Source organism: Balaenoptera borealis (assembly GCF_965194805.1).
Source record: "Balaenoptera borealis genome assembly, chromosome: 13".
In the NCBI taxonomy this organism is placed as follows: domain Eukaryota; kingdom Metazoa; phylum Chordata; class Mammalia; order Artiodactyla; family Balaenopteridae; genus Balaenoptera; species Balaenoptera borealis.
In genome coordinates, this window is record NC_138870.1 from 88,282,516 (window position 1) to 88,303,892 (window position 21,377).

The 21,377-nt window shown below is 44.2% G+C and overlaps 1 long non-coding RNA gene and 1 pseudogene across 2 annotated transcripts in view; both read left to right on the top strand.

Annotated features, from left to right (window-relative positions):
• Positions 1 to 31: 31 nt before the first annotated feature.
• The window catches only part of LOC309609060, a 79,276-nt gene continuing 57,930 nt past the window's right edge, over positions 32 to 21,377 (top strand). The window contains exon 1 of the long non-coding RNA XR_014233238.1: positions 32 to 209. This is a non-coding gene — a long non-coding RNA (uncharacterized lncRNA). The remainder of the gene's footprint in view (positions 210 to 21,377) is intronic.
• Positions 13,033 to 13,827, top strand: LOC309609049 (coiled-coil-helix-coiled-coil-helix domain-containing protein 2 pseudogene; annotated as a pseudogene). The gene has a single exon. The product of its transcript is annotated as a coiled-coil-helix-coiled-coil-helix domain-containing protein 2 pseudogene (transcript).

Below are 21,377 nucleotides of genomic sequence, written 5' to 3' on the forward strand. Positions count from 1 at the left end.
CCCGCGCGCCCGCCCGGCGCGGCCCCGCCCCGGCCCCGGCCCCGCCTCCTGCCCCGCCCCGTGCGCCGAGCGGCGGCAGCTGTGCTAGCCTGCAGAGCGGGCTGGGGGCAGCTGCGGGTAGGTCCTGCGGGACACGGCGGAGCCGGCCAGCGGCCTTCTTGCTCGGCGGGGGCTTCCAGGGACCGGGACTCTGGCGCGCTGCTGCTAAGGTCTGTGCGGACTTGCTTCCCGCGGTGTTTTCCCCGGGCCTTGCGAAGCGTGATTTCTCAGCCTTCCCTCTCTTTTCAATCCCCTCCTTCCACCAAGTGCAAGTGTCTCATCCGCCTGAGTGCGGCCTACCTGCGCCTCGATTTTTAAGATGGGGAAACCAAGGGCAGAAGCTGTCGGCCAGGGCAACACCCGAACTGCAGGGTGGAGTTGAACGGCGATTGTCTCCTGGAACGCTTTCAGTACCTCGTGTTGGCCTTGTGTCCCTGTTAATGTGGCCACATGCACAACGCTCCTTCTCACTCGGCCGCTGAGCTCCGGTATTCGTTTTTCAGATTCCATCTAAAGATGCAGTACTCTCCTTCAGGTTTAACAAGCTGGTCAGTCCAGCCAGCCTTCACGCCAGCTTAAAATGTTGCATATCCTGTCCCCCAACCGCATAGTATTTGCAACATGACATGTGGCTTTTGCCAACCAGATGACATTTGGGCTGCAAGAATCCATGGCCCATTCTTGCCTTGGTGCAGCCAAGCTCCTTCGCTGTCTTTCCCTGAGTGCAGTCTGGGTCGGACTTCCCTGGGCTGTGACCATCAGAGATGGGCGGTGGGCCAGACACCACTCACTGCAAAGGGGGCAGTATTTTTGCAGCCGGAGCCGGGAATCGCGTTCCCTTACTTCCACTAAACAAGTGGCCCGGTGCCACATTAAACTTTCCAGCTTTAATCACATAAAAATATGTAGACATGTTTTATTTATAAAGCTCCTACCGTTTCTCTGCGTATTTTCACATTTCCGGAGCAAATAAGGAAGCAAAGACGAATGAAAGCCTCCAAATTATTCCAAGAGGAGTGAGTAACAATACCACCTGATCTGAATGCCAGCTCCCCCTCTTGCTGGCATGTGACCCTGGCCAAGTTTCTTGACCTCTCCGTGATAGTTTCCTCACCTCTACAATGGGAGTAATACTAGCTACGTCTTAGGATTGTTTGGAATTCACTTAGAGTAAATGCACAGAGAAAGCCCTAAGGAAAGTTGGCCCATTAGCTTAAGTTGGCTTATTACCTTTGTATCACATGAATTTCAATCTTTTTTTTTTTTTAATTTTATTTATTTATGGCTGTGTTGGGTCTTCGTTTCTGTGCGAGGGCTTTCTCTAGTTGCGGCAAGTGGGGGCCACTCTTCATCGCGGTGCGCAGGCCTCTCACTATTCGCGGCCTCTCTTGTTGCGGAGCACAGGCTCCAGACTCGCAGGCTCAGCAACTGTGGCTCACGGGCCTAGTCGCGCCGCAGCATGTGGGATCTTCCCATACCAGGGCTCGAACCCGTGTCCCCTGCATTGGCAGGCAGATTCTCAACCTCTGCGCCACCAGGGAAGCCCGAATTTCAATCTTTTTTTTTTTTTTTTTTTAATTTTTATTTATTTATGGCTGTGTTGGGTCTTTGTTTCTGCGCGAGGGCTCTCTCTAGTTGTGGCAAGCGGGGGCCACTCTTCATCGCGGTGCGCGGGCCTCTCACTATCGCGGCCCCTCCCGTTGCGGAGCACAGGCTCCAGACGCGCAGGCTCAGTAGTCGTGGCTCACGGGCCTAGCCGCTCTGCGGCATGTGGGATCTTCCCAGACCAGGGCTCGAACCCGTGTCCCCTGCATTGGCAGGCAGATTCTCAACCACTGCGCCACCAGGGAAACCCCCGAATTTCAATCTTTTAAAAATTGATTTAAAAATTCAATCTTTCACCAGACTTTTAAAAACTGTTATTTGCAGAAAAGAAGTAATGTTGGCCTGTGTTTAACTCCTCCCTTTCTCTACAACTACCCATAAAGTGGAGTTTTAGGAGTGAAATGATGTACTCAAAGGCAGGAAATATAAAAAAGGAAGTAGTAGAACTGGGAGAAGTATGACGAATCCACACACTGGATGATGAATCAAAAGATGCAAAGATAACCGACTACTTTCCCTGCATTAATATGGTTTTATTTCAGTGCCATTGATCTAATCTACATGCTTAATTTCGAGTCAGCAAAGGATTGTTCAGCCCCTACTGTCTACCGGTCACTGTGCTAGGAGCCTCAGGGCTACAGAAGTAAGTAAAGCACTCTTCTTACCCTGGGAGCTAACTCTAGGAGACTGGAGACCCAGTCCACATCCCATCTGCAGTTGAATCCCAGTTAACCTGCCATGACAACCTATGTTCTCTGTGCCTTTAATACCTGTGTTCAGGAGTCCCCCAATAAACATTAACCGTTTTTCATGATGACATGGTGAAAGAGAGGGATGTGGATCACAGTTTAATGTCTTGGAAAAGACGTTCTCTAGACTAATGTAGACTTTGTATTAAAGGTCAAAGGATAGGTGATTGTCTTTTTTCCCCTCCCTAATCGGTACACCACAGCTGCCCCTTAATTTATACCACCATATATGAGTCATAATTCGGCAAACATCAAAACAGAATCCCCAGCACAATGAAGACTTCTCAGTTGGATTTTGCTTTATTACTTTAATGAGGCCTTATCTCATAAATTCCCATGATGACAGCGTCTGTTATAGTATTGTCTCCGTTTCCAGCTTCCTAGTCTACCCTTGCCCCTGTCCTCTCCATCCATTCTCTGCCCTGAAGACCTGGAAGGATCGGGCTTCAGCTTCCCTCTGCCACCCCAGCTATGCCTGTCACCACAGCCCCACCTCACCAGCTTCTAGACCCACTGGAGGTTTTCCCTGACCCCTGACCCCTGACCCCTGATCTCTTTAAAAGCCCCACCCTATAATGTCATCCATTCATATCATAATAATAAGTATTATTATGTTCACTCCAATATACTTAACCTCATTGGATTATCTTGGTTGTTTGTTGTCTATCAATATATCCAAAATGGGAACACATTTCATCTCCTCTCACCAGGGTAACTGCAGTGACCTCCTAACTTGTCCCCCTGCTTCCGCCCTGGCCTACACAGCAGCCAGAGTCATTCCCCGAAAATGGAAGTCAGATCCTGTCACCTCTCTCCTCAAAAATCCTCCAGTACCTCCCCATTCTCCTCAGAGTAAAAGACAAAAGACTTTACAGTAGCCTTGCAAGCAGAGAGTGACAAGTTTGTTCATTTCAAGTTGAACAAAGGAAAAGATTAATTGTTTTTTGTCCATAAAACAAGTAACCACCAGAATCTTTATTTTAATCAATCGATGACAACCTCCCAATCAGTGACAGCCCCTGACTTCAGAAAGTCAGCCAATGAACAATAGCCCCACTCCAGTAATCCTGCTTCCTTCTCTAAAGGTCAATTCGTCTCTGAACAGTCCAGCTTCTAAAAGTGCCAGTCTCTGAACCCCGCACTTCCTGAAACACTATTTAAGACCACAGACTTCTCTGTTCAGAGATACTCTGCCTTATAATACAGCTGTCCTTTGCTTAGCAAGAAATATATTCTGCACTTTTTATTTGTTTCTTTCAGACATGAAGATCTGACAAGGCCCTATGGCATCTACAATCTATTTCCTCTCCACTCCCTCCCTAACTTCATATCCTATTTTCTCCTTTGCTCACTCCACTTCCTTTTGTCCTTATTTCTGGCAGGAATGCTCCTGCCTCAGGGCCTTTGCATTTGCTATTCCATCTGCGTAGCACATTCTTCCTTCTGATATCCACAGAGCTCACGCTCTCACCTCCTTTTGTTTCTTACTGACACCAACCTGATCACTTATCTAGAAATTGCAATTCCAGTTCCCTACCCCCACTCTCCCTTAACTGCTTTATTATTATTATTTTTTTTAGTAACACTTATCACCTTCTGACATACTGTAGAGGTTCCTTATTTATTTTGTTTATGTTTTGTGTCTCTTCCTGCTAGAATGTAAGCTCTATGAGGACAAGGAGTTTTGCTTCTTTTGTTCACCCTTGCATCCCAAGCACATAGTAGGTATTCAAAAAATATTTGTTAAAAAAGAAAATTTGTTGAATGAATGGATTTTTAACATTTCACCTTATTACAATATAAACTCCTTGAGTGCAAAGACCTTGTGTTCACTGCTGTATAGTCAGGGCCTGGAACAGTGTCTGCACATAGTAGGGGCTCCGTAGATACGTAAGGAACGAATTCATGAGCAGGCATTGGATAACACTATACAGGTGGTCCCCGACCTAAAATTTTCCACTTATGATTTTTCAACTTTGCAATGGTACAAAAGCAATATACAGTCAGTAGAAATTGTACTTCAAATTTTGAGGGGTTTGTTTTTTGTTTTTTGTTTTTTGTTTTGGCCACGTGGCTCTCCTGATCTTAGTTCCCTGACCAGGGATCGAACCCATGCCCCCTGCAATGGAAGCGTGGAGCCCTAACCACTGGACCACTAGGGAGTTCCCCAAATTTTGAGTTTTGATCATGTCCCAGGCTGATGGTATTCGGTATAATACTCTCAGGATTCTGGGCAGTGGCAGTGAGCCACAGCTCCCAGTCAGCCACGCGATCATGAGGGTAAAAACCAGTACACGTCCAACCTTTCTGTCCCCACGCAACCACTCTACTTTTCACTTTCAGTATAGTATTCAATATATTACATGAGATATTCAACACTTTATCATAAAATAGGCTTTGAGTTAGATGCTTTTGCCCAACTGTATGCTAATATAAGTGTTCTGAGCATGTTTAAAGTAGCTTAGGCTAAGCTGTGATGGTCGGTAGGTGAGGTGTATTAAATGCATTTCAACTTACAGTATTTTCAATTTCCAATGGGTTTATCTGGACGTAATCCCATCATAAATCAAGGAAGATCTGTATTTTAATTGATAATATAAATGACCCTGAAATTACCAAAGCATCATGTGTCATCTTTCTCCAGAGAAACAGAGTTAATAAACATATTTAAAATTCCTCAAGTTATTATGAAGTGTTAGTCAAAATATTCAAAATACATTCATCTCTAGTTTCACATGGATTAGATGAATTAATATACGAGGATGATTAAAACATTCTTGATCAACCTGAAAAAGCAACAACATCCCTTTCCTTTCTAGGGCTGCCCAGGCCAAGGACTGGAGGGGAAATTGTCTTTAATAGGAAGGAAAGCCAAAAAACATCTTTTTCTCATTTCGTTTGCTTTTGCTTAAACTGCTGTCTTCTCTGAACTTGCGACCCTGTCTGCGGTCTCTCTTTGATCTATTTACTGTGACAGGTCCAGATTAATCTTACCGACACACAGCTCATATCATGTTATTACCTTTTAAAAATCATGAAAATACCTCCCACTTATTGTGTGTTTACTGTGTATCGTGTACTCCAATAAATGATTCATACATGTTTTCTCATTTCAGCCACACAATGACTTTGTGAGGTAGGTATTATTATCCCCATTTAAAAGAATTGAAAACAGGCTCAGAGTTTAAGAAACCCAGAAATCACCCAGCTAGCAGGTGGCAGAGCCAAGTCTAGGACTCCCTTTTAGTCTCTCCCCACTGCAGATTCATTCTGGCCCTAATCTCTCTTATAAAAATCCTACCCATTTACAAGATCTGAATAGATGTTTCTCTGAGAAGACATACAGGTGGCCAATAAGCACGTGAAAAGATGCTCAACATCATTAATCATGAGGGAAATGCAAACGAAAACCACAGTGTGATACTACTTCACACCCATTAGTTTGGCTATAATCAGAAAGACAGCTAATAACAGATGTCGTTGAGGATGGGGAAATCAGAACCTTCCTACACTGCTGGTGGGAATGTAAAATGGTGCAGCCATTGTGGAGAACAGCTTGGCAGTTCCTCAAACAGTTAAACACAGAGTTAACCTTTGACCCAACCATTCCACTCCTAGGTGCATACCTAAGGAAAAGGAAAAAAAAAAAAACCACACAAAAACTTGTACATGAAGCTTCACAGCAGTATTATTCATAGAGCCAGAAAGTGGAAATAATTCAAGTGCCCATCAATTGATGAATGGATAAAAATTATTCAGCCTTAAAAAGGAATGAAGTCCTGATACATGCTACAACATGGATGAACCTTGAAAACGTTATCTAAGTGAATGAAGGCAGCCCTAAAAGACCATGGAGTATGCGATTTCATTTATAGTAAATGTACAGAATAGGCAAATCCATAGAGACAGAAGGTCAACTGGTTACTTAGGACTCCAGGAGGGGATGGGAGAATAAAGGGTGATAGTTACAGGGCATGGGGTTTCTTTTTGAGGTGATAAAAATGTTCTAAAATTGATTGTGGTGATGGTTGCAACATACTAAAAACCATTTAATTGTACACTTTATTTTTTTAGAAATTGGTGTCTTTTTGTTTATTTATTTTTTTGGCCGCACCGTGCAGCTTGTGGGATCTTAGTTCCCTGACCAGGGATCGAACCTCGGGCCCCCTGCATTGGGAGTGCAGAGTCTTAACCACTGGACCATAAGGGAAGTCCCTCGAATTGTACACTTTAAATGGTTGAATAGTATGGTAGGTAAATGATATCACAATAAAACTGTTATTTAAAAAATCCTACCCATTGTTAATATCTTTATGTATGAAGCACATACAAATTGATAAGAAAAAAACATCTCCAATAGAAAGATGAGCAAAGGACATAAAATAGAAAACTCATAAAAGAAAAAATACAAATGGCTAATAAACATGTGGGGTTTATTAAAAAAGCTTTACCCTCAAATCAAAGGAAGGAGGGACTTCCCTGGTGGCACAGTGGTTAAGAATCCACCTGCCAATGCAGGGAACACGGGTTTGAGCCCTGGTCCGGGAAGAACCCACATGCCACGGAGCAACTAAGCCCATGCACCACAACTACTGAGCCTGTGCTCTAGAGCCTGCGAGCCACAACTACTGAGCCTGAGTGCCACAACTACTGAAGACTGCGCGCCTAGAGCCCGTGCTCCGCAACAAGAGAAGCTACCGCAATGAGAAGCCCGGGCACCGCAACGAAGAGTAGCCCCCTCTCGCCACAACTAGAGAAAGCCCTCACGCAGCAACAAAGACCCAACGCAGCCAAAAATAAATAAATTTATTTAAAAAAAAAAAAATCAAAGGAAGGAGAAACGTATCAAATAAGCTACGAATTTTACAACAAAGATGAATATGAAGATGTGGTGAGATGGGTGTTCCCATACACCAATGATGGGAAGCTTTCTAGAAAGCAATTAGTCAGTGTGCATTAGCAGCCTTTAAGATGTTCTTACCCTTCTAGTCAATAAATGTATCTTAAGGAAATAATTTGTGATGCAGGTAATAATATAATAATTAGGTAATAAGCAATTCAGAAGAGCTCTGTTAGTAGTAGAAAAAATTGGGGAAAAACTATGTTGTAGGCAGACTCTAAATTTATACTAACTCATGCCTCGCAACAACCTTAAGAGTTAGACTCTTATCTCCAAAATGGATGAGGAAAAGCATCACTCTGCAGATAAGGTGATGGGGGCACACAGAGATTATGTAGCCTGTGCCTCCAAGGTCACTCAGCTGGTGGTCACTCTCTTCAACAAGAGAGCTGTTGAATAATGGCCAAAATTGTTAGCCATTATTGTTGTTCTAATTATTGAGATGGGGGATAACTGAAAAAGAAATCAAAATTAAGAATGACTATGAGTACTTAGTCATTGACTGTTATTAATATTCTTTATTACAGTGGAATCAGGCCATCTTTAAAGGTTATCTAGTTTACTCAGTTATGGGAGTAATTTATATGCTATGTGATCATTAACACCCATGTCGCTGTGGATTAGAGGTGCAGGGGGGAAGGAATAAGAAGGCAGTGAATTTTAATAGGCATGCTAGGGAATGGTTCTACAAGAGAGGTGTGAGGAGGCAGGCTGAGCCCTGGAGAGGAAGGACCAGCTGAGGGAGGTACCTGGAAGGGAAGAAATGGGAGGCCACAGACCTCCCTCCCACCTCTTGGTCCAGGACAGCTCCTGAGAACCTTCAGTGACCCTAAGCACCAAAAAGATTATGACGCCATGTCTCCCGCATCTAATTCAAAATAAAAAGGAGACTTCACTGAAAAATACATGGATGGCAGTCCCACAGAGTTTTTGCTTTCTCCAAAATGGGCACTTTAATATGTTTTTCAATGTCAAATTCTTTCCAAAAAAAATGTTCCCCCTCATTTTCTGATATCCTTTCTTTGCTGGTCCCTAAGCACGTTCTTGGTTTGCATAATAGTTAATTCCACCTGGGAAGTTTGGGCCACTGACCTCTCACCCATTGCCATTTGCCTGGCTGCTGCTCACATATCCTCCAGAATTTAGATATCACCCCCTCCAGGAAGCCTTCCTGATCCTCCAAGTCCAAGCCTTAGAGTGATATCCATCTTGTTCACTAAAGCACATCCTCCTCTGGAATGTAGATTCTGTGAGAGCCGGACCACATCCATCTTGTTCATCACCGTACCCTAGAACAGTGCCTGGCTCAAAGCTGAATGAAAGTTTACTAAATGAACAAATTCTCAAATGAGTGACCACCGCCCCGCCCCGGCCCCAACTCCCTCACCTCCAACAAGCGCCTGGACAAAGCTAATGGGCCGCCTTTGTGCAGGTTACTATGACCTGACTCCAGGGCCCTTGAACTTCCCCTGCCTCAGAGTCAGAAACCCTTCCACCACAATGCCTTTGACTTGACCCTGACTGAGTCCAGTGAGAACCCAATCCAACCAAAGGATACAAAACTATAAGTATAGACTGAACTTACATGACTGAATTTTCTGAACCTAGAGCGATAAAAATTTTTTTTTAAAGGCATTTATGACCTCACTCTGGGAAGTCACTGAGTTTTTTTTTTTTTTTTTAAAGTTTTATTTATTGATTGATTGCTTGATTGCTATGTTGGGTCTTCGTTTCTGTGCTAGGGCTTTCTCTAGTTGCGGCAAGCGGGGGCCACTCTTCATCGCGGTGCGCGGGCCTCTCACTATCGTGGCCTCTCTTGTTGCGGAGCACAGGCTCCAGACGCGCAGGCTCAGTAGTTGTGGTTCACGGGTCTAGTTGCTCCGCAGCATGTGGGATCTTCCCAGACCAGGGCGTGAACCCGTGTCCCCTGCATTAGCAGGCAGACTCCCAGCCACTGCGCCACCAGGGAAGCCCGTCACTGAGTTTTATGAAATGTAAAGGGAAGGATGCTTTGCAGCTTCTCCCAACCTGGCACATCCCCGCCTTCATTATCCTTCTGGGAAATAGTGTTTTCCTGGCTGGAAAGATTCCTCCCACTTTGGTTTGCTTATGATCAAAGTCACAGATTCATTTGCGCAATTGCTAAGACATTCTTGAGGCCTTCTATCTCAAAGGTTGCAAACTCCTCCCCAGCCAGTGTGGGCTTTGGAGGCAGCACACATATTTTTTTTTTTAATAAATTTATTTATTTTATTTATTCATTTTTGGCTGCATTGGGTCTTCGTTGCTGCGCGCTGGCTTTCTCTAGTTGCAGCGATCGGGGGCTACTTTCGTTGCGGTGCGCGGGCTTCTCACTGCGGTGGCTTCTCTTGCTGCAGAGCATGGGGTGTAGGCGCACGGGCTTCAGTAGTTGTGGCGCACGGGCTCAGTAGTTGCGGCTCATGGGCTCTAGAGCGCTGGCTCAGTAGTTGTGGCTCACGGGCTTAGTTGCTCCGCAGCATGTGGGATCTTCCCGGACCAGGGCCCAAACCCGTGTCCCCTGCACTGGCAGGCGGATTCTTAACCACTGCGCCACCAGGGAAGTCCCCAGCACACGTATTTTTAAGAATTTTTTTTTTTTTTTTTTTTAAGGCATTGTTTACTTTATTTATTTATTTTTGGCTGTGTTGGGTCTTCGTTTCTGTGCGAGGGCTTTCTCTAGTTGCGGCAAGTGGGGGCCACTCTTCATCGCGGTGCGCGGGCCTCTCACCATCGCGGCCCCTCCCGTTGCGGGGCACAGGCTCCAGACGCGCAGGCTCAGTAATTGTGGCTCACGGGCCTAGTTGCTCCGTGGCATGTGGGATCTTCCCAGACCAGGGCTCGAACCCGTGTCCCCTGCATTGGCAGGCAGATTCTCAACCACTGCGCCACCAGGGAAGCCCCCAGCACACGTATTTTTATTTCACTTATTCAGAGTTTGGAGTGGGAAGGGAGGAATTTCAGTCATTTGGGGGTGATGGCTTCTTTCACTTGCTCCAGGCCCCACCAACCCCGGGCTTCTACCAGGCTATCCCTTCCCTTTATGTGACCTGCCTGACAGGTCTCAGTTTTGGCAACTGATGCTGGTTCAACCTCCAACCTATCCCAAGTAAGAACCCTTACCCAGGCTTGTAAACTTGACACCAGGAGAGCAAGTGTCTGCCTCTGTCTGGTGTCAAGCTGGGAGGAGCTGGCCTGGCAACTTCTTGGCCCCCAGCCCTGCGGAGAAAGCCAGCACACACGTAGAGAAGCAGGGGAGGGTGTCTGCAGGGTTCTAGTTTCTCATTCTCCATTTTGTCTAACTTTTTGTCAACTTACTACTAGTCATCAACTTAGTACTAGCTGGTTCTTTTTTTCTTCTTTAAATTTACTTTACTTCTTTTTTTCATTGAAATATAGTTGATTTACAATATTGTGTTAGTTTCAGGTGTACAGCAAAGTGATTTGATTATACATATATGTGTATATATCCACATTCTTTTTTTTCCTGATTCTTTTCCATTATAGTTTTATTATAAGATATTGAATATAGTTCCCTGTGCTATACAGTAAATCCTTGGTGTTTATCTGTTTTATATATGGTAGTGTGCATCTGTTAATCCCATACTCCCAATTTATCCCTCCCGACGCCCCCCTTCCCCTTTGGTAGCCATAAGCTTGTTCTCTATGTCTGTGAGTCTGCTTCTGTTTTGTAAGTAAGTTCATTCGTAGTATTTTATAGATTCCTCATATACGTGATATCATATAATATTTGTCTTTCTCTGTCTGACTTACTTCACTTGGTACTAGCTGGGTTTTTGTCCCTTGAAGTTAAGTCTTGAGTAACACGTCCTGTGCCTAGTATGGTCCCAGACGTAATAACCACAAAAGGGAGGTTAATTTTACTCATTGTGATACTGCTTGTCATCTTCTTTCATCTGAGTTAATATAAACATCCACCTCTCTACCACCCCAGGTGATATGCATGCAAAAGAAATCATTACAAAGCTTATAATTAGGGAGACATAGTATCCAGGAGAGAGCCAGGGAAGAGGGGAAGTACAGAGAAACACAGCCAGAGGAGTCAAAACAGGGAGACATGAACTGGACTTTCATTTTTTTAATTTCCAACTGAAAAAAAAAAATGTATGACACTAGAATCGAACTTTAATGGGTCTAGCGTGATCATTTGGAAAACTATTAGGTAGAATCTCTTACCTTATACCTTACACTAAACTGATCCCAGCTGTCCTGTTCACAGCCCAGTCCTCTAACAGATACCCGCCCCCATCCACCTGCCCCCAGCAATAGGGTGGGAGTCATGTGCTCACATATGTCCTGTAGCTCACTGTAAGGATCTTAGCACTGTAATCATGGCAGGCACTTAGAAAAATTGCCATGTTGATATGGTTAATAGAGCAGACATGGCTGGTGAATATAGCACGCATCTCTCTGCCCAGCACACCTTTCCATGCCTCTTCAGGTAACATCACTCTTCTTCTCTGGAGACACGTGCTCTTCCCCCACTCCAGCCATGTGGTCCGAGTGGGTGCGGCCAATCAGATGCTGTGCGTACTTGACACAAGCTCAGCGGATCATAGCAGCTCACCTCCACAGCCACGGCAATTAGCTCGAGGAATGGGCACGCAAGCCAAGTCAGGACAGACAGGACCCTTTCATGGGGTTTTAAAATACAGCTCTAGGGGAAGAAGAAGCAAAGAACTTTCCTTTCCTCTTAGGTGGCGAAGCTGTGATGTGACTGAGAGTTCTCAACAGGCACCTACCTTGAAGTATAGAAAATACTCGTTCAGGGGCTTCCCTGGTGGCGCCGTGGTTGAGAGTCTGCCTGCCAAGGCAGGGGACACGGGTTCGAGCCCTGGTCTGGGAAGATTCCCACATGCCGCGGAGCAACTAAGCCCATGGGCCACAACTACTGAGCCTGTGCTCTAGAGCCCACGAGCCACAACTACTGAGCACACATGCCACAACTACTGAAGCCCGCATGCCTAGAGCCCGTGCTCCACAACAAGAGAAGCCACCGCGATGAGAAGCCCGGGCACCACAACGAAGAGTAGCCCCTGCTTGCCGCAACTAGAGAAAGCCCGTGCACAGCAACGAAGACCCAACAAAAAGACCCACCAGCCAAAAATAAATAAATACATAAATAAATTTAAAGAAAATACTTGTCCACACAGGAAAAGAAATGCAGAGAAAAGGGGGGAGAGAGAGAGAGAGAGAATATGAGTTCAGTTACTGAAATCCATGCTTTCCTGAGGCTGAATTGTTATGCTTCTGAGAAAAATTCCAGTATCCAATAAATTACCCCACCTTTCTTTTTTTCCCCTTACATTAGTTTGAATTCGGTTTCTATTGCTTGCAAACAAAGGGTCTCCAATAGACTCACAGACTTAGAGAACGAACTTATGGTTGCATGGCGGGGAAGGGTGGAGGGGAGAGATAAATTGGGAGTTTGGGATTGATGTGTACACACTGTTATATTTAAAATAAAATGCCTTTCTATGAAAAAAAAAAAGTGTCTCCATCAATTTATAAATTGTCTGGGATCTATTCTGGCTTTGCCCAAGGAGCATTTAGAGAACCCAAGTGAAAAACCTGTAGTTTGGGAACAAACTTTAAGAACCAATATTCTTCAAGAGGGCAGTAGAAAAGAGCAAGAGAGAAAAAAGCTCTAAATAGGAACATATTCTGCAACTCCTCATAATAATAATAACTATTGGAGTCTCGCGCTTGAAGACCCCGCTTCGCCACGCATTTAAGATGCCTCGTGGAAGCCGAAGCCGCACTTCCCGCGTAGCCCCTCCGGCCAGCCGGGCACCTCAGATGAGAACTGCGCCCAGGCCAGCGCCCGCAGCTCAGCCACCCGCAGCGGCTCCACCATCTGCCGTTGGCTCCCCTGCTGCTGCTCCTCGGCAGCCAGGTCTGATGGCCCAGGTGACAACCACTGCAGCCGGCGTGGCTGTGGGTTCTGCCGTCGGCCACACTGTGGGTCATGCCATCACTGGTGGCTTCAGTGGAGGAAGTAATGCTGAGCCCTCAAGGCCTGACATCACTTACCAGGAGCCTCAGGGAACCCAGCTGGCACAGCAGCAGCAGAATGGCCCATGCTCTTTTGAGGTGAAACAGTTTTTGGAGTGTGCCCAGAACCAGGGTGACCTTAAGCTTTGTGAAGGTTTCAGTGAGGTGCTGAAACAGTGCAGATTGGCGAACGGGTTAGCTTAATCAAGAAGTTCCAGTTGAAGGCATGGAAAATCATCTCTCATGACCACGTTGATTTAGCATTAAAAATATAATTGATAGTGAGGCTATAAAGTGTGAAGCCACCAGTTAAACCGCTCCTCAATCATTAATAGCTTTTGTGCTTCAGGATTGCAGTGGAAGAGGGTATTCTCACCATATGGAAGCTCACTGAGATGATATTGAGTTTGGGGCTAGGCGGATGTTTGTGTGGCCTCTTAAACATGCTTTTGTTTGTGAATTAATTAGAATAAAGTGATTTTATTTCCAAAAAAAAAATAATAATAACTATTGCTACCTATCAGGTCAGGAATACCTTCATTCTACAGATGAGAAAGGTAGTTCAGCAAGGTCAAACAGCTAGTAAGTGACTGGCTTTAAACTGAGGTCTGTGTGATTTCCAAGCTTAATCTTCATTTCACCAGACTAGAGTATTTTCCTGGCATGAAAAGCAAACCTTCCTTTAACCTAACATATTTTCAGGAAAATATTTGAAATGAAGACATTGGAGCTGGAAATTCCTGCCCATGTCCCTTGTTAGTGGTCAGCCAGCTACACATGCTTCCTTTCTTGGACATCTATAGGAATTAAGGCAGAATCTACTGACTCATTCATTCCTGGCACACTGAAAGAAGTCCAGAGTGTTTATCTGTCAGAAGCCAGAATTGGGGAAAGGCCATTTGAACAGATGCATCAAAAGGCCACCTGAAGAGACTTCCCTAGTGGCGCAGTGGTTGAGAATCTGCCTGCCAATGCAGGGGACACGGGTTCGAGCCCTGGTCTGGGAAGATCTCACATGCCGTGGAGCAACTAGGCCCGTGAGCCACAACTACTGAGCCTGCGTGCCATAACTACTGAGCCCGAGCACCAAGAGCCTAAGCTCCGTAACAAGGGAAGCCACGACAATGAGAAACCCGCGCACCGCAACGAAGAGTAGCCCCCGCTCGCCACAACTAGAGAAAGCCTGTGCGCAGCAACGAAGACCCAACACAGCCAAAAAATTTAAAAATAAATAAATAAATAAAAATTTAAAAATTAAAAAAAAAAAAGTTTACCTGAAGGCAAAATGATGAAAAAATTCTTCAGTGTCTCGGGCAGGGGTTGGCAAACGATGGCTTGCAGGCCCGCGGTGTTTATAAATAAAGTTGTACTGGAGCACAGCCACACAATTCATCTATGTATTGTCTGAGGCTGCTTTCCCACTGCAGTGTCGGTTGAGTAGCTGTGATGCAAAACTTAAAATATTTACCATCTGTCCCTCTGAGAATAAGTGTGCTGACCTCTGGCCTAGGGCAATGCTCCAAAGAGAAGTCGAGAACCAGCGCAATAGTTTTAGGCCACTTCTGCTCCAAGCTGAGCCGCCCCTGGTTTTCACCCAGCAGAGAACATCCTGGTACTCAGCGAGCAGCCGTATCACCTCTAAATCCACAGTACATCCTGTTCCCACCCCCATCTTCCCTGTTCCGGCTCTGCTACTCACCTTAGTTTTTCTTTCATTTTGACTTTCCAGGTCCATCCAATGCATAGATTTTCCCTCTGTCTCCTACTCCCTAAATCACAAACTCGCCTCTGCCTAACCCTGTTTCCACCCCTGTCCTCCACCTGGAGGGCTCAAGCTCTACTTCTGAGTTTGACCAATGGGGGAAGAAATCAAAGGCAGGAAGAGAGTGGGTCTGGGGCATTTATTTCCCTGGTTCCTTTCCCGCCGGAAGCAGTGGATTTGCTGCCTCCCTCTATCAAAGGCCACAGTCCTGTCTGGGCAGCCCTCTCCCTTCAGCTCCTCTCCATAGATTCTGAAACTATTCCCTCCCATCTCGCTCCTTCACTGCTAATGGTTTCCGGTTCTTGCTGACACCGGGGGAACCACACTGTCTCCTATTGGTTTACAAACCCTGCTCACATGTTTGGCCATCTGTATATCTCCTTTGGAAAAACGTCTATTCAGACCCTTTGCCCATTTTTCAATTGGGTTATTTATCTTTTTTTATGGTTGCGTTGCAATAGTTCTTTATATATTCTGGTTTTAAATCCCTTATGAGATGTATGCTTTGCAAATATCCTCTCCCATTCTATGAGTTGTCTTTTCATTTTCTTGGTGGTATTCTTTGAAGCACAAAAGTTTTCTGTTTTAATAAAATACAATTATCTATTTTTTCTTTTGTCTCTAGTGCTTTTGGTGTTATATCCTTTAAGAAAGCTTTGGCTAACCCAAGATTCCAAAAGTTTGCTCTCATATTTTCTTCAAAGAATATCTTTTACATTTAGGTCTGTAATCAATTTTTAGTTAATTTTTGTGCACGGTGTAAGGAAGGAATCCAGTTTCATTCTTTTATGTGTGAATATTCAGTTTTTCCACTACCATTTGTTGAAAAGAAAAGAGTCCTAGTTCCCCATTAAATTAATTGATTTTCAGCAAAGGTCTTGGCACCTTTGCTGAAAATCAATTAACCATAAACCTGAGGGTTGTTTTCTGGACTGCTGATCTATGTCTTTATGCCACTATCACACTGCCTTAGTAATACATTTTTTATGTGTTTTGCAAAGGTATCGATTCACAATGGACTGAAAAAGAAAAACTTTGTTGTTGGGTTTTTTTTCCCCACCACCAAAAAGAAATTTTCTACCACCAGCTGAGTGTCCTACAGTTCAACTCAATTCTGACAATATCTACCTGGAAATAGTGTCAGATGCCACAGGCTAAGGGCTCAGGACTACAAGATACACCTCCTCCACCCCACTTCAAGACACGATCACAAGTCCAGATTGTCACCTGTGCTTCCGACCACTGGCTAGAGATTGGAGGGTCCAACGACACCCACCTCAGGTTCAATTAATTTTCTGCAGTGGCTCCTAGAACTCAGAAAAAAACTCAGAAACATTTACTTACGTTTACCAGTTTATTATAAAGCATATTATGAAGGAAACAGATGAATAGCCAAATGAAGAGATGCATAGGGCAAGGTATGTGGGAAGAAGCTCGGAGCTTCCATGCCCTCTCCAGTGTGCCAGTCTCCCCAGATCTCCAAGTGTTCACCCACCCGGAAGCTCTTTGAACCCCATCCTTCTGAGTTTTTAATGGAGGCTTCATTACAGAAGCATGATTGATTGAATCATTGGCCATTGGTGATTGAACTTGATCTCCACCCCATCTCCCCTCTCTGCAGGTGGGGGCTGTGGAGGGGGGAGGACTGAGAGTTCCAACCCTCTAAACACCTGGTTGGTTCCCCTGGCAACCAGCCCCTGGCCTTAGGAGCTTTCCAAAAGTCGCCTCACTGACATAAACTCAGGTGTAGTTGAAGGGGTTTGTTGTGAATATGAAGACACCTTTATCCTCTTATTAGGAAATTCTAAGGGTTTTAGGAAGACCAAATGTCTATTTCTTACTATAAGTCACAGTGTCACAAAAACCAACTGGTTCTTCACCCCAGTGGAGACACCCTGGCAGGTGAATTCTCCCCATCCCCTCCCAGCTGATCTAGACTTCAATGTGAATAATGGCTCAGAGTGGTGTGAAGCAGGGGCTATTTCTATCATACAGCTGTTGAGTTGTATGTACTGTAAGAGTCTTTTTAGCTCTCTGTCTTCTTGTCTTGACCATGAATTCTTGGGAGGCTAGGGCATCTTTTGGTATCCTTGGCATATGAGCCATAAACACTCCATATATGTTAGTTAAGTGAATATGTAAATGAATGAATAAATAAAATGAGTTCTTTTCAGGGGCAAACTAAAAAGGCAGGCTCCCAGTTTGGATTTGAGAAATGTGAATAGAGCTTGGTTTATACACATCAAGAGACTCTGGTATAAGCAACAAGGTCCTACTGTATAGCACAGGGAATTATATACAATATCCCGTGATAAACCATAATGGAAAAGAATATAAAAAAAGAATGTATATATGTATATAACTGAGTCTTTGCTGTACAGCAGAGATTGGCACACATTGTAAATAAACTATACTTCAATAAAAAGAAGAAAAAAAAAGATACTCTGGTGCAGTGTTTCTTAAGTGTCCTTAGAAATGTTATGTTACCACAAAGGAGAAGGGGACGATCCCATGCTCAAATGAATTTGGAAATTCTGCTTTCAAAACGAAGTTAAAAAGTTTTTTTTTAAATTGCAGGGCTTCATAGAGCCTGTATTATGTAATATGCATTGTGATTTTCATGACGGGATAATTTGGTTGCAGCGTTTACCCTTTTAGGAAATGCATTTCTCTAGGACTACTGTTCTGTGGTCCACACTTCAGGAAATGCTTGTCTTGTCTCTAGATTTGAATTTAAGAGATGATGAAACCATCCTTTGCTTTTGGTGCAATTCAATAAACATTTGCTGAGTGCGTACTAGGTGCCAGGCAATAGGATTACAAATATGAATGAAACACAATGTTTCCTGCCTTCAAAAAATGATCTAGCGGGCTTACATGGTGGCACAGCGGTTAAGAATCTGCCTGCCAATGCAGGGGACACGGGTTCGAGCCCTGGTCCGGGAAGATCCCACATGCCGCAGAGCAACTAAGCCCGTGAGCCACAACTACTGAGCCTGCACTCTAGAGCCCGTGAGCCTCAACTACCTAGTGCCCGTGCTCTGCAACAAGAGAAGCCACCACAATGAGAAGCCCTCGCACTGCAATGAAGAGTAGCCCCTGCTTGCCGCAACTAGAGAAAGCCCGCGCGCAGCAACAAAGACCCAACTCAGCCAAAACTAAATAAATAAATAAGTAAATTTATTTTAAAAAAGAAAAATGATCTAGCAAGGGAGACAGCACCTAATTCTTACAATTTCAGGGTGGTACGTTCAGTGAAGAAATTGTGTTTAGGGGAATAATGGAATATAGAAGGTGCTCTTGTTAACTCTCTCCAGGGCGGTGTGCAATGTTAGGAAAGCTTCAGGTAGGATAGGGACAGTGAAACAAGTTCTGAAAGTTAACGCAGCCGTCACTCACTGGGTAGACAAATGGGAGAGGACTACTTGTCTGTTTGCCAGGACATTACTCCCTCCCTCTCCTAGACCCCTGGGGCACAGGTGGCGCACTGCACAACGCCAGAGAGCGCCACTCGCTCACACGGTAGTGAGCGGCATTCCCTGTAGTTGTGCAACGTGGTGGCTCAGCCCACCCCATACACCTGTCATACCTTGTTCTCCATTCCAACTCATCCTCACCACCCCACACCACCACCCTGCTCAGAAAACCCTTGCCTAGCGCAATCCTGGACTATTTCGCATCACAACAACTGTAGGAAACTTCATTTGTGTACATCACTCTTTTAATTGGAATGATGCAAATAGCAACATAAACATTCCCAAGATTAAATATAGTGTATTTATCTCATCCTTTTCTTGTTACCTTATCAGTGGTATCAGGCTGTGTTTCTGGCTCTGAGTCTTATTTGCCTTGGGCCACTTTAAAATTTCCTAAACTATATAGGATGGAACAGGCCAACTCTTGAATTCCAGAAACTTCAAAGAACATAGGGGCAGTGCAGGGGCCAATAGAGGCAATTCAATAAGCGGCACTTTATTTATTCACTAAGGAAGGATGGAACCAATGCTAACAAACCTTACCCTTTGGAGTTGGCTATCTGCTTGTATATGAGACCACAAAACCGAAATCCTTCAGGTCTGCTGCCTATAAAGGTTTTAAACATCTGTTTTGGAGGAAAAATTGATTTGGAAGTTCAAAGTTCTGCTCTTTTGATCCTTGAGTCAGTCTATGCCTATTCTTTTATTTTTTGATACATTGCAGACTTCTTATTAAATCATTCTTGGGGGCTTCCCTGGTGGCGCAGTGGTTGAGAATCTGCCTGCCAATGCAGGGGACACGGGTTCGAGCCCTGGTCTGGGAGGATCCCACATGCCGCGGAGCAACTAGGCCCGTGAGCCACAATTACTGAGCCTGCGCGTCTGGAGCCCGTGCTCCGCAACAAGAGAGGCCGCGATAATGAGAGGTCCGCGCACCACGATGAAGAGTGGCCCCCGCTTGCCGCAACTAGAGAAAGCCCTCACACAGAAACGAAGACCCAACATAGCCATAAATAAATAAATAAATAAATAAATAATTTTAAAAAAAATCATTCTTGGCATGCATGCATACATGCTTATCCTGTGTTCAGAGTTATCTTTAGGGAGGGTTCATAGCTAGTAGCTCTCCAGCAGGCCCAGGGCAAATTACACTATGTCCCTTCCTCCCAGCTCCAAACATTCAGGGCAGATTAAGTGATATTAAAATTAATGCAAAGAACAGACTCAAGTGGAAAAATAAGACACACAATAAGATGACTGAGAACATGAGGGATCCCAGGGTCCTATAACCAGTATTGGAGGATCCAGTATTAGGGGAATTCATGGGCTGACTGTGTGCAGGTATTTTATTTTATTTTATTTTATTTTATTTTATTTTATTTTATTTTATTTTATTTTATTTTTTTATTGCCCACTAGCTAAACTATCCTCACATCCGGTTAGTTGGTCACTGCACAGAAGCTAGATCCAGGAATCCATTGGCTAGAACTTTTCAAAGTCTTCTAGAACAGACTAAGCTCTATCAGTGGGGATTGGGAAGAAAGTTTGAGGTGAGTGCCCTGCCCAACTCAATGCATTTCTTAGGCCCAGAGCCTGTGAATTCTGACCAAAAAGTGGCCAACCAACCCTGTGAGCTGGGGAGAGCCAGAAAAGCCAAAACATATTCCTTAGGAGCAAACTGATACTAGCCACTCAAGGTAGAATCAAGGATCAAAATACACTGGGATCCACTCCAGAAGATGAGTGGCAGATATACCAAAGGAGGCAGATAGAGACAATGGAGAGGGATGTTGAAAGTTGACAAAACCAGGACGAGAGGATCAGGCTGAAGCAACACCTGAGAATCAATCAATTTTCTGCCCTAGATCTCAGGTTGTTTTATACACTGGGCAGGAGAGGCCCCAGGCATAGGGCCTGTGAGATATTTGGGATTTATGAAAATATTTGGGTTCTTGCAAGAAAGTATTGCTCTGAAGTACAAAGAGAAAAATCTCAAAATGTAAGTTAATGAAGGTTAACTAAATGTGTGTGAAGCATCCTTATGTCAACGTCATTAATTATTCAATCTAGTATTCATAAAAATGTCCTTATATTGGAAAATAATTTGTAGATTAATATAGTAGCTAAAAGTATGAACTGTGAAGCTAAATTGCCTGTGGTCAAATCCTGGCTCCTCATTTACCTGTGTGACTTCCGGCAAGTAATACAATCTCCCTGAGCTTCCGTTTCCTCATCCTCTGTAATCCCGTATATAAGATGGGGTTAGTTATACCACTAACCTCAAAGATTGTTGAAAAGATTAAATGAGCAAAACACTTAGAAGAGTACTTGGCACACTCTAAGGATGTGTACTAACTGTTGTTGTTATTACCATTATTTTCTCACTTGGAAAGAATTCCAAAATATGAACTGATTTCTAAGAAGTCGTCGCCAAATTAAATGTGTTACTCACACTCAAGTAATTTCAAAAGCAAAATTATAAGAACCCTTTCCAAAGGATTTCTTAAAACATTTTAGCAATGAAAATTTCAAGCAAATACAAATGTAAAAGAAATAGTAATAATTAACCCCATGTACCTTTCACTCAGCTTCAGCCATGATCAACTCATGGCCAATCTACATCCCTACCCATTGCCCTGCCCCCAAGCCAGGATTATTTTGAAAAAAATTCCAGACATCCATTCTATCATTTTGTTTGTAAATATTTCAACATTTATTTCTAAAAGATAAGGACTCTTTTAAAAAACATAACCACAGAAACACAAAAAATAACCCCAAAGCCCGGTAAATATAAATAAACACAAACAAAAATA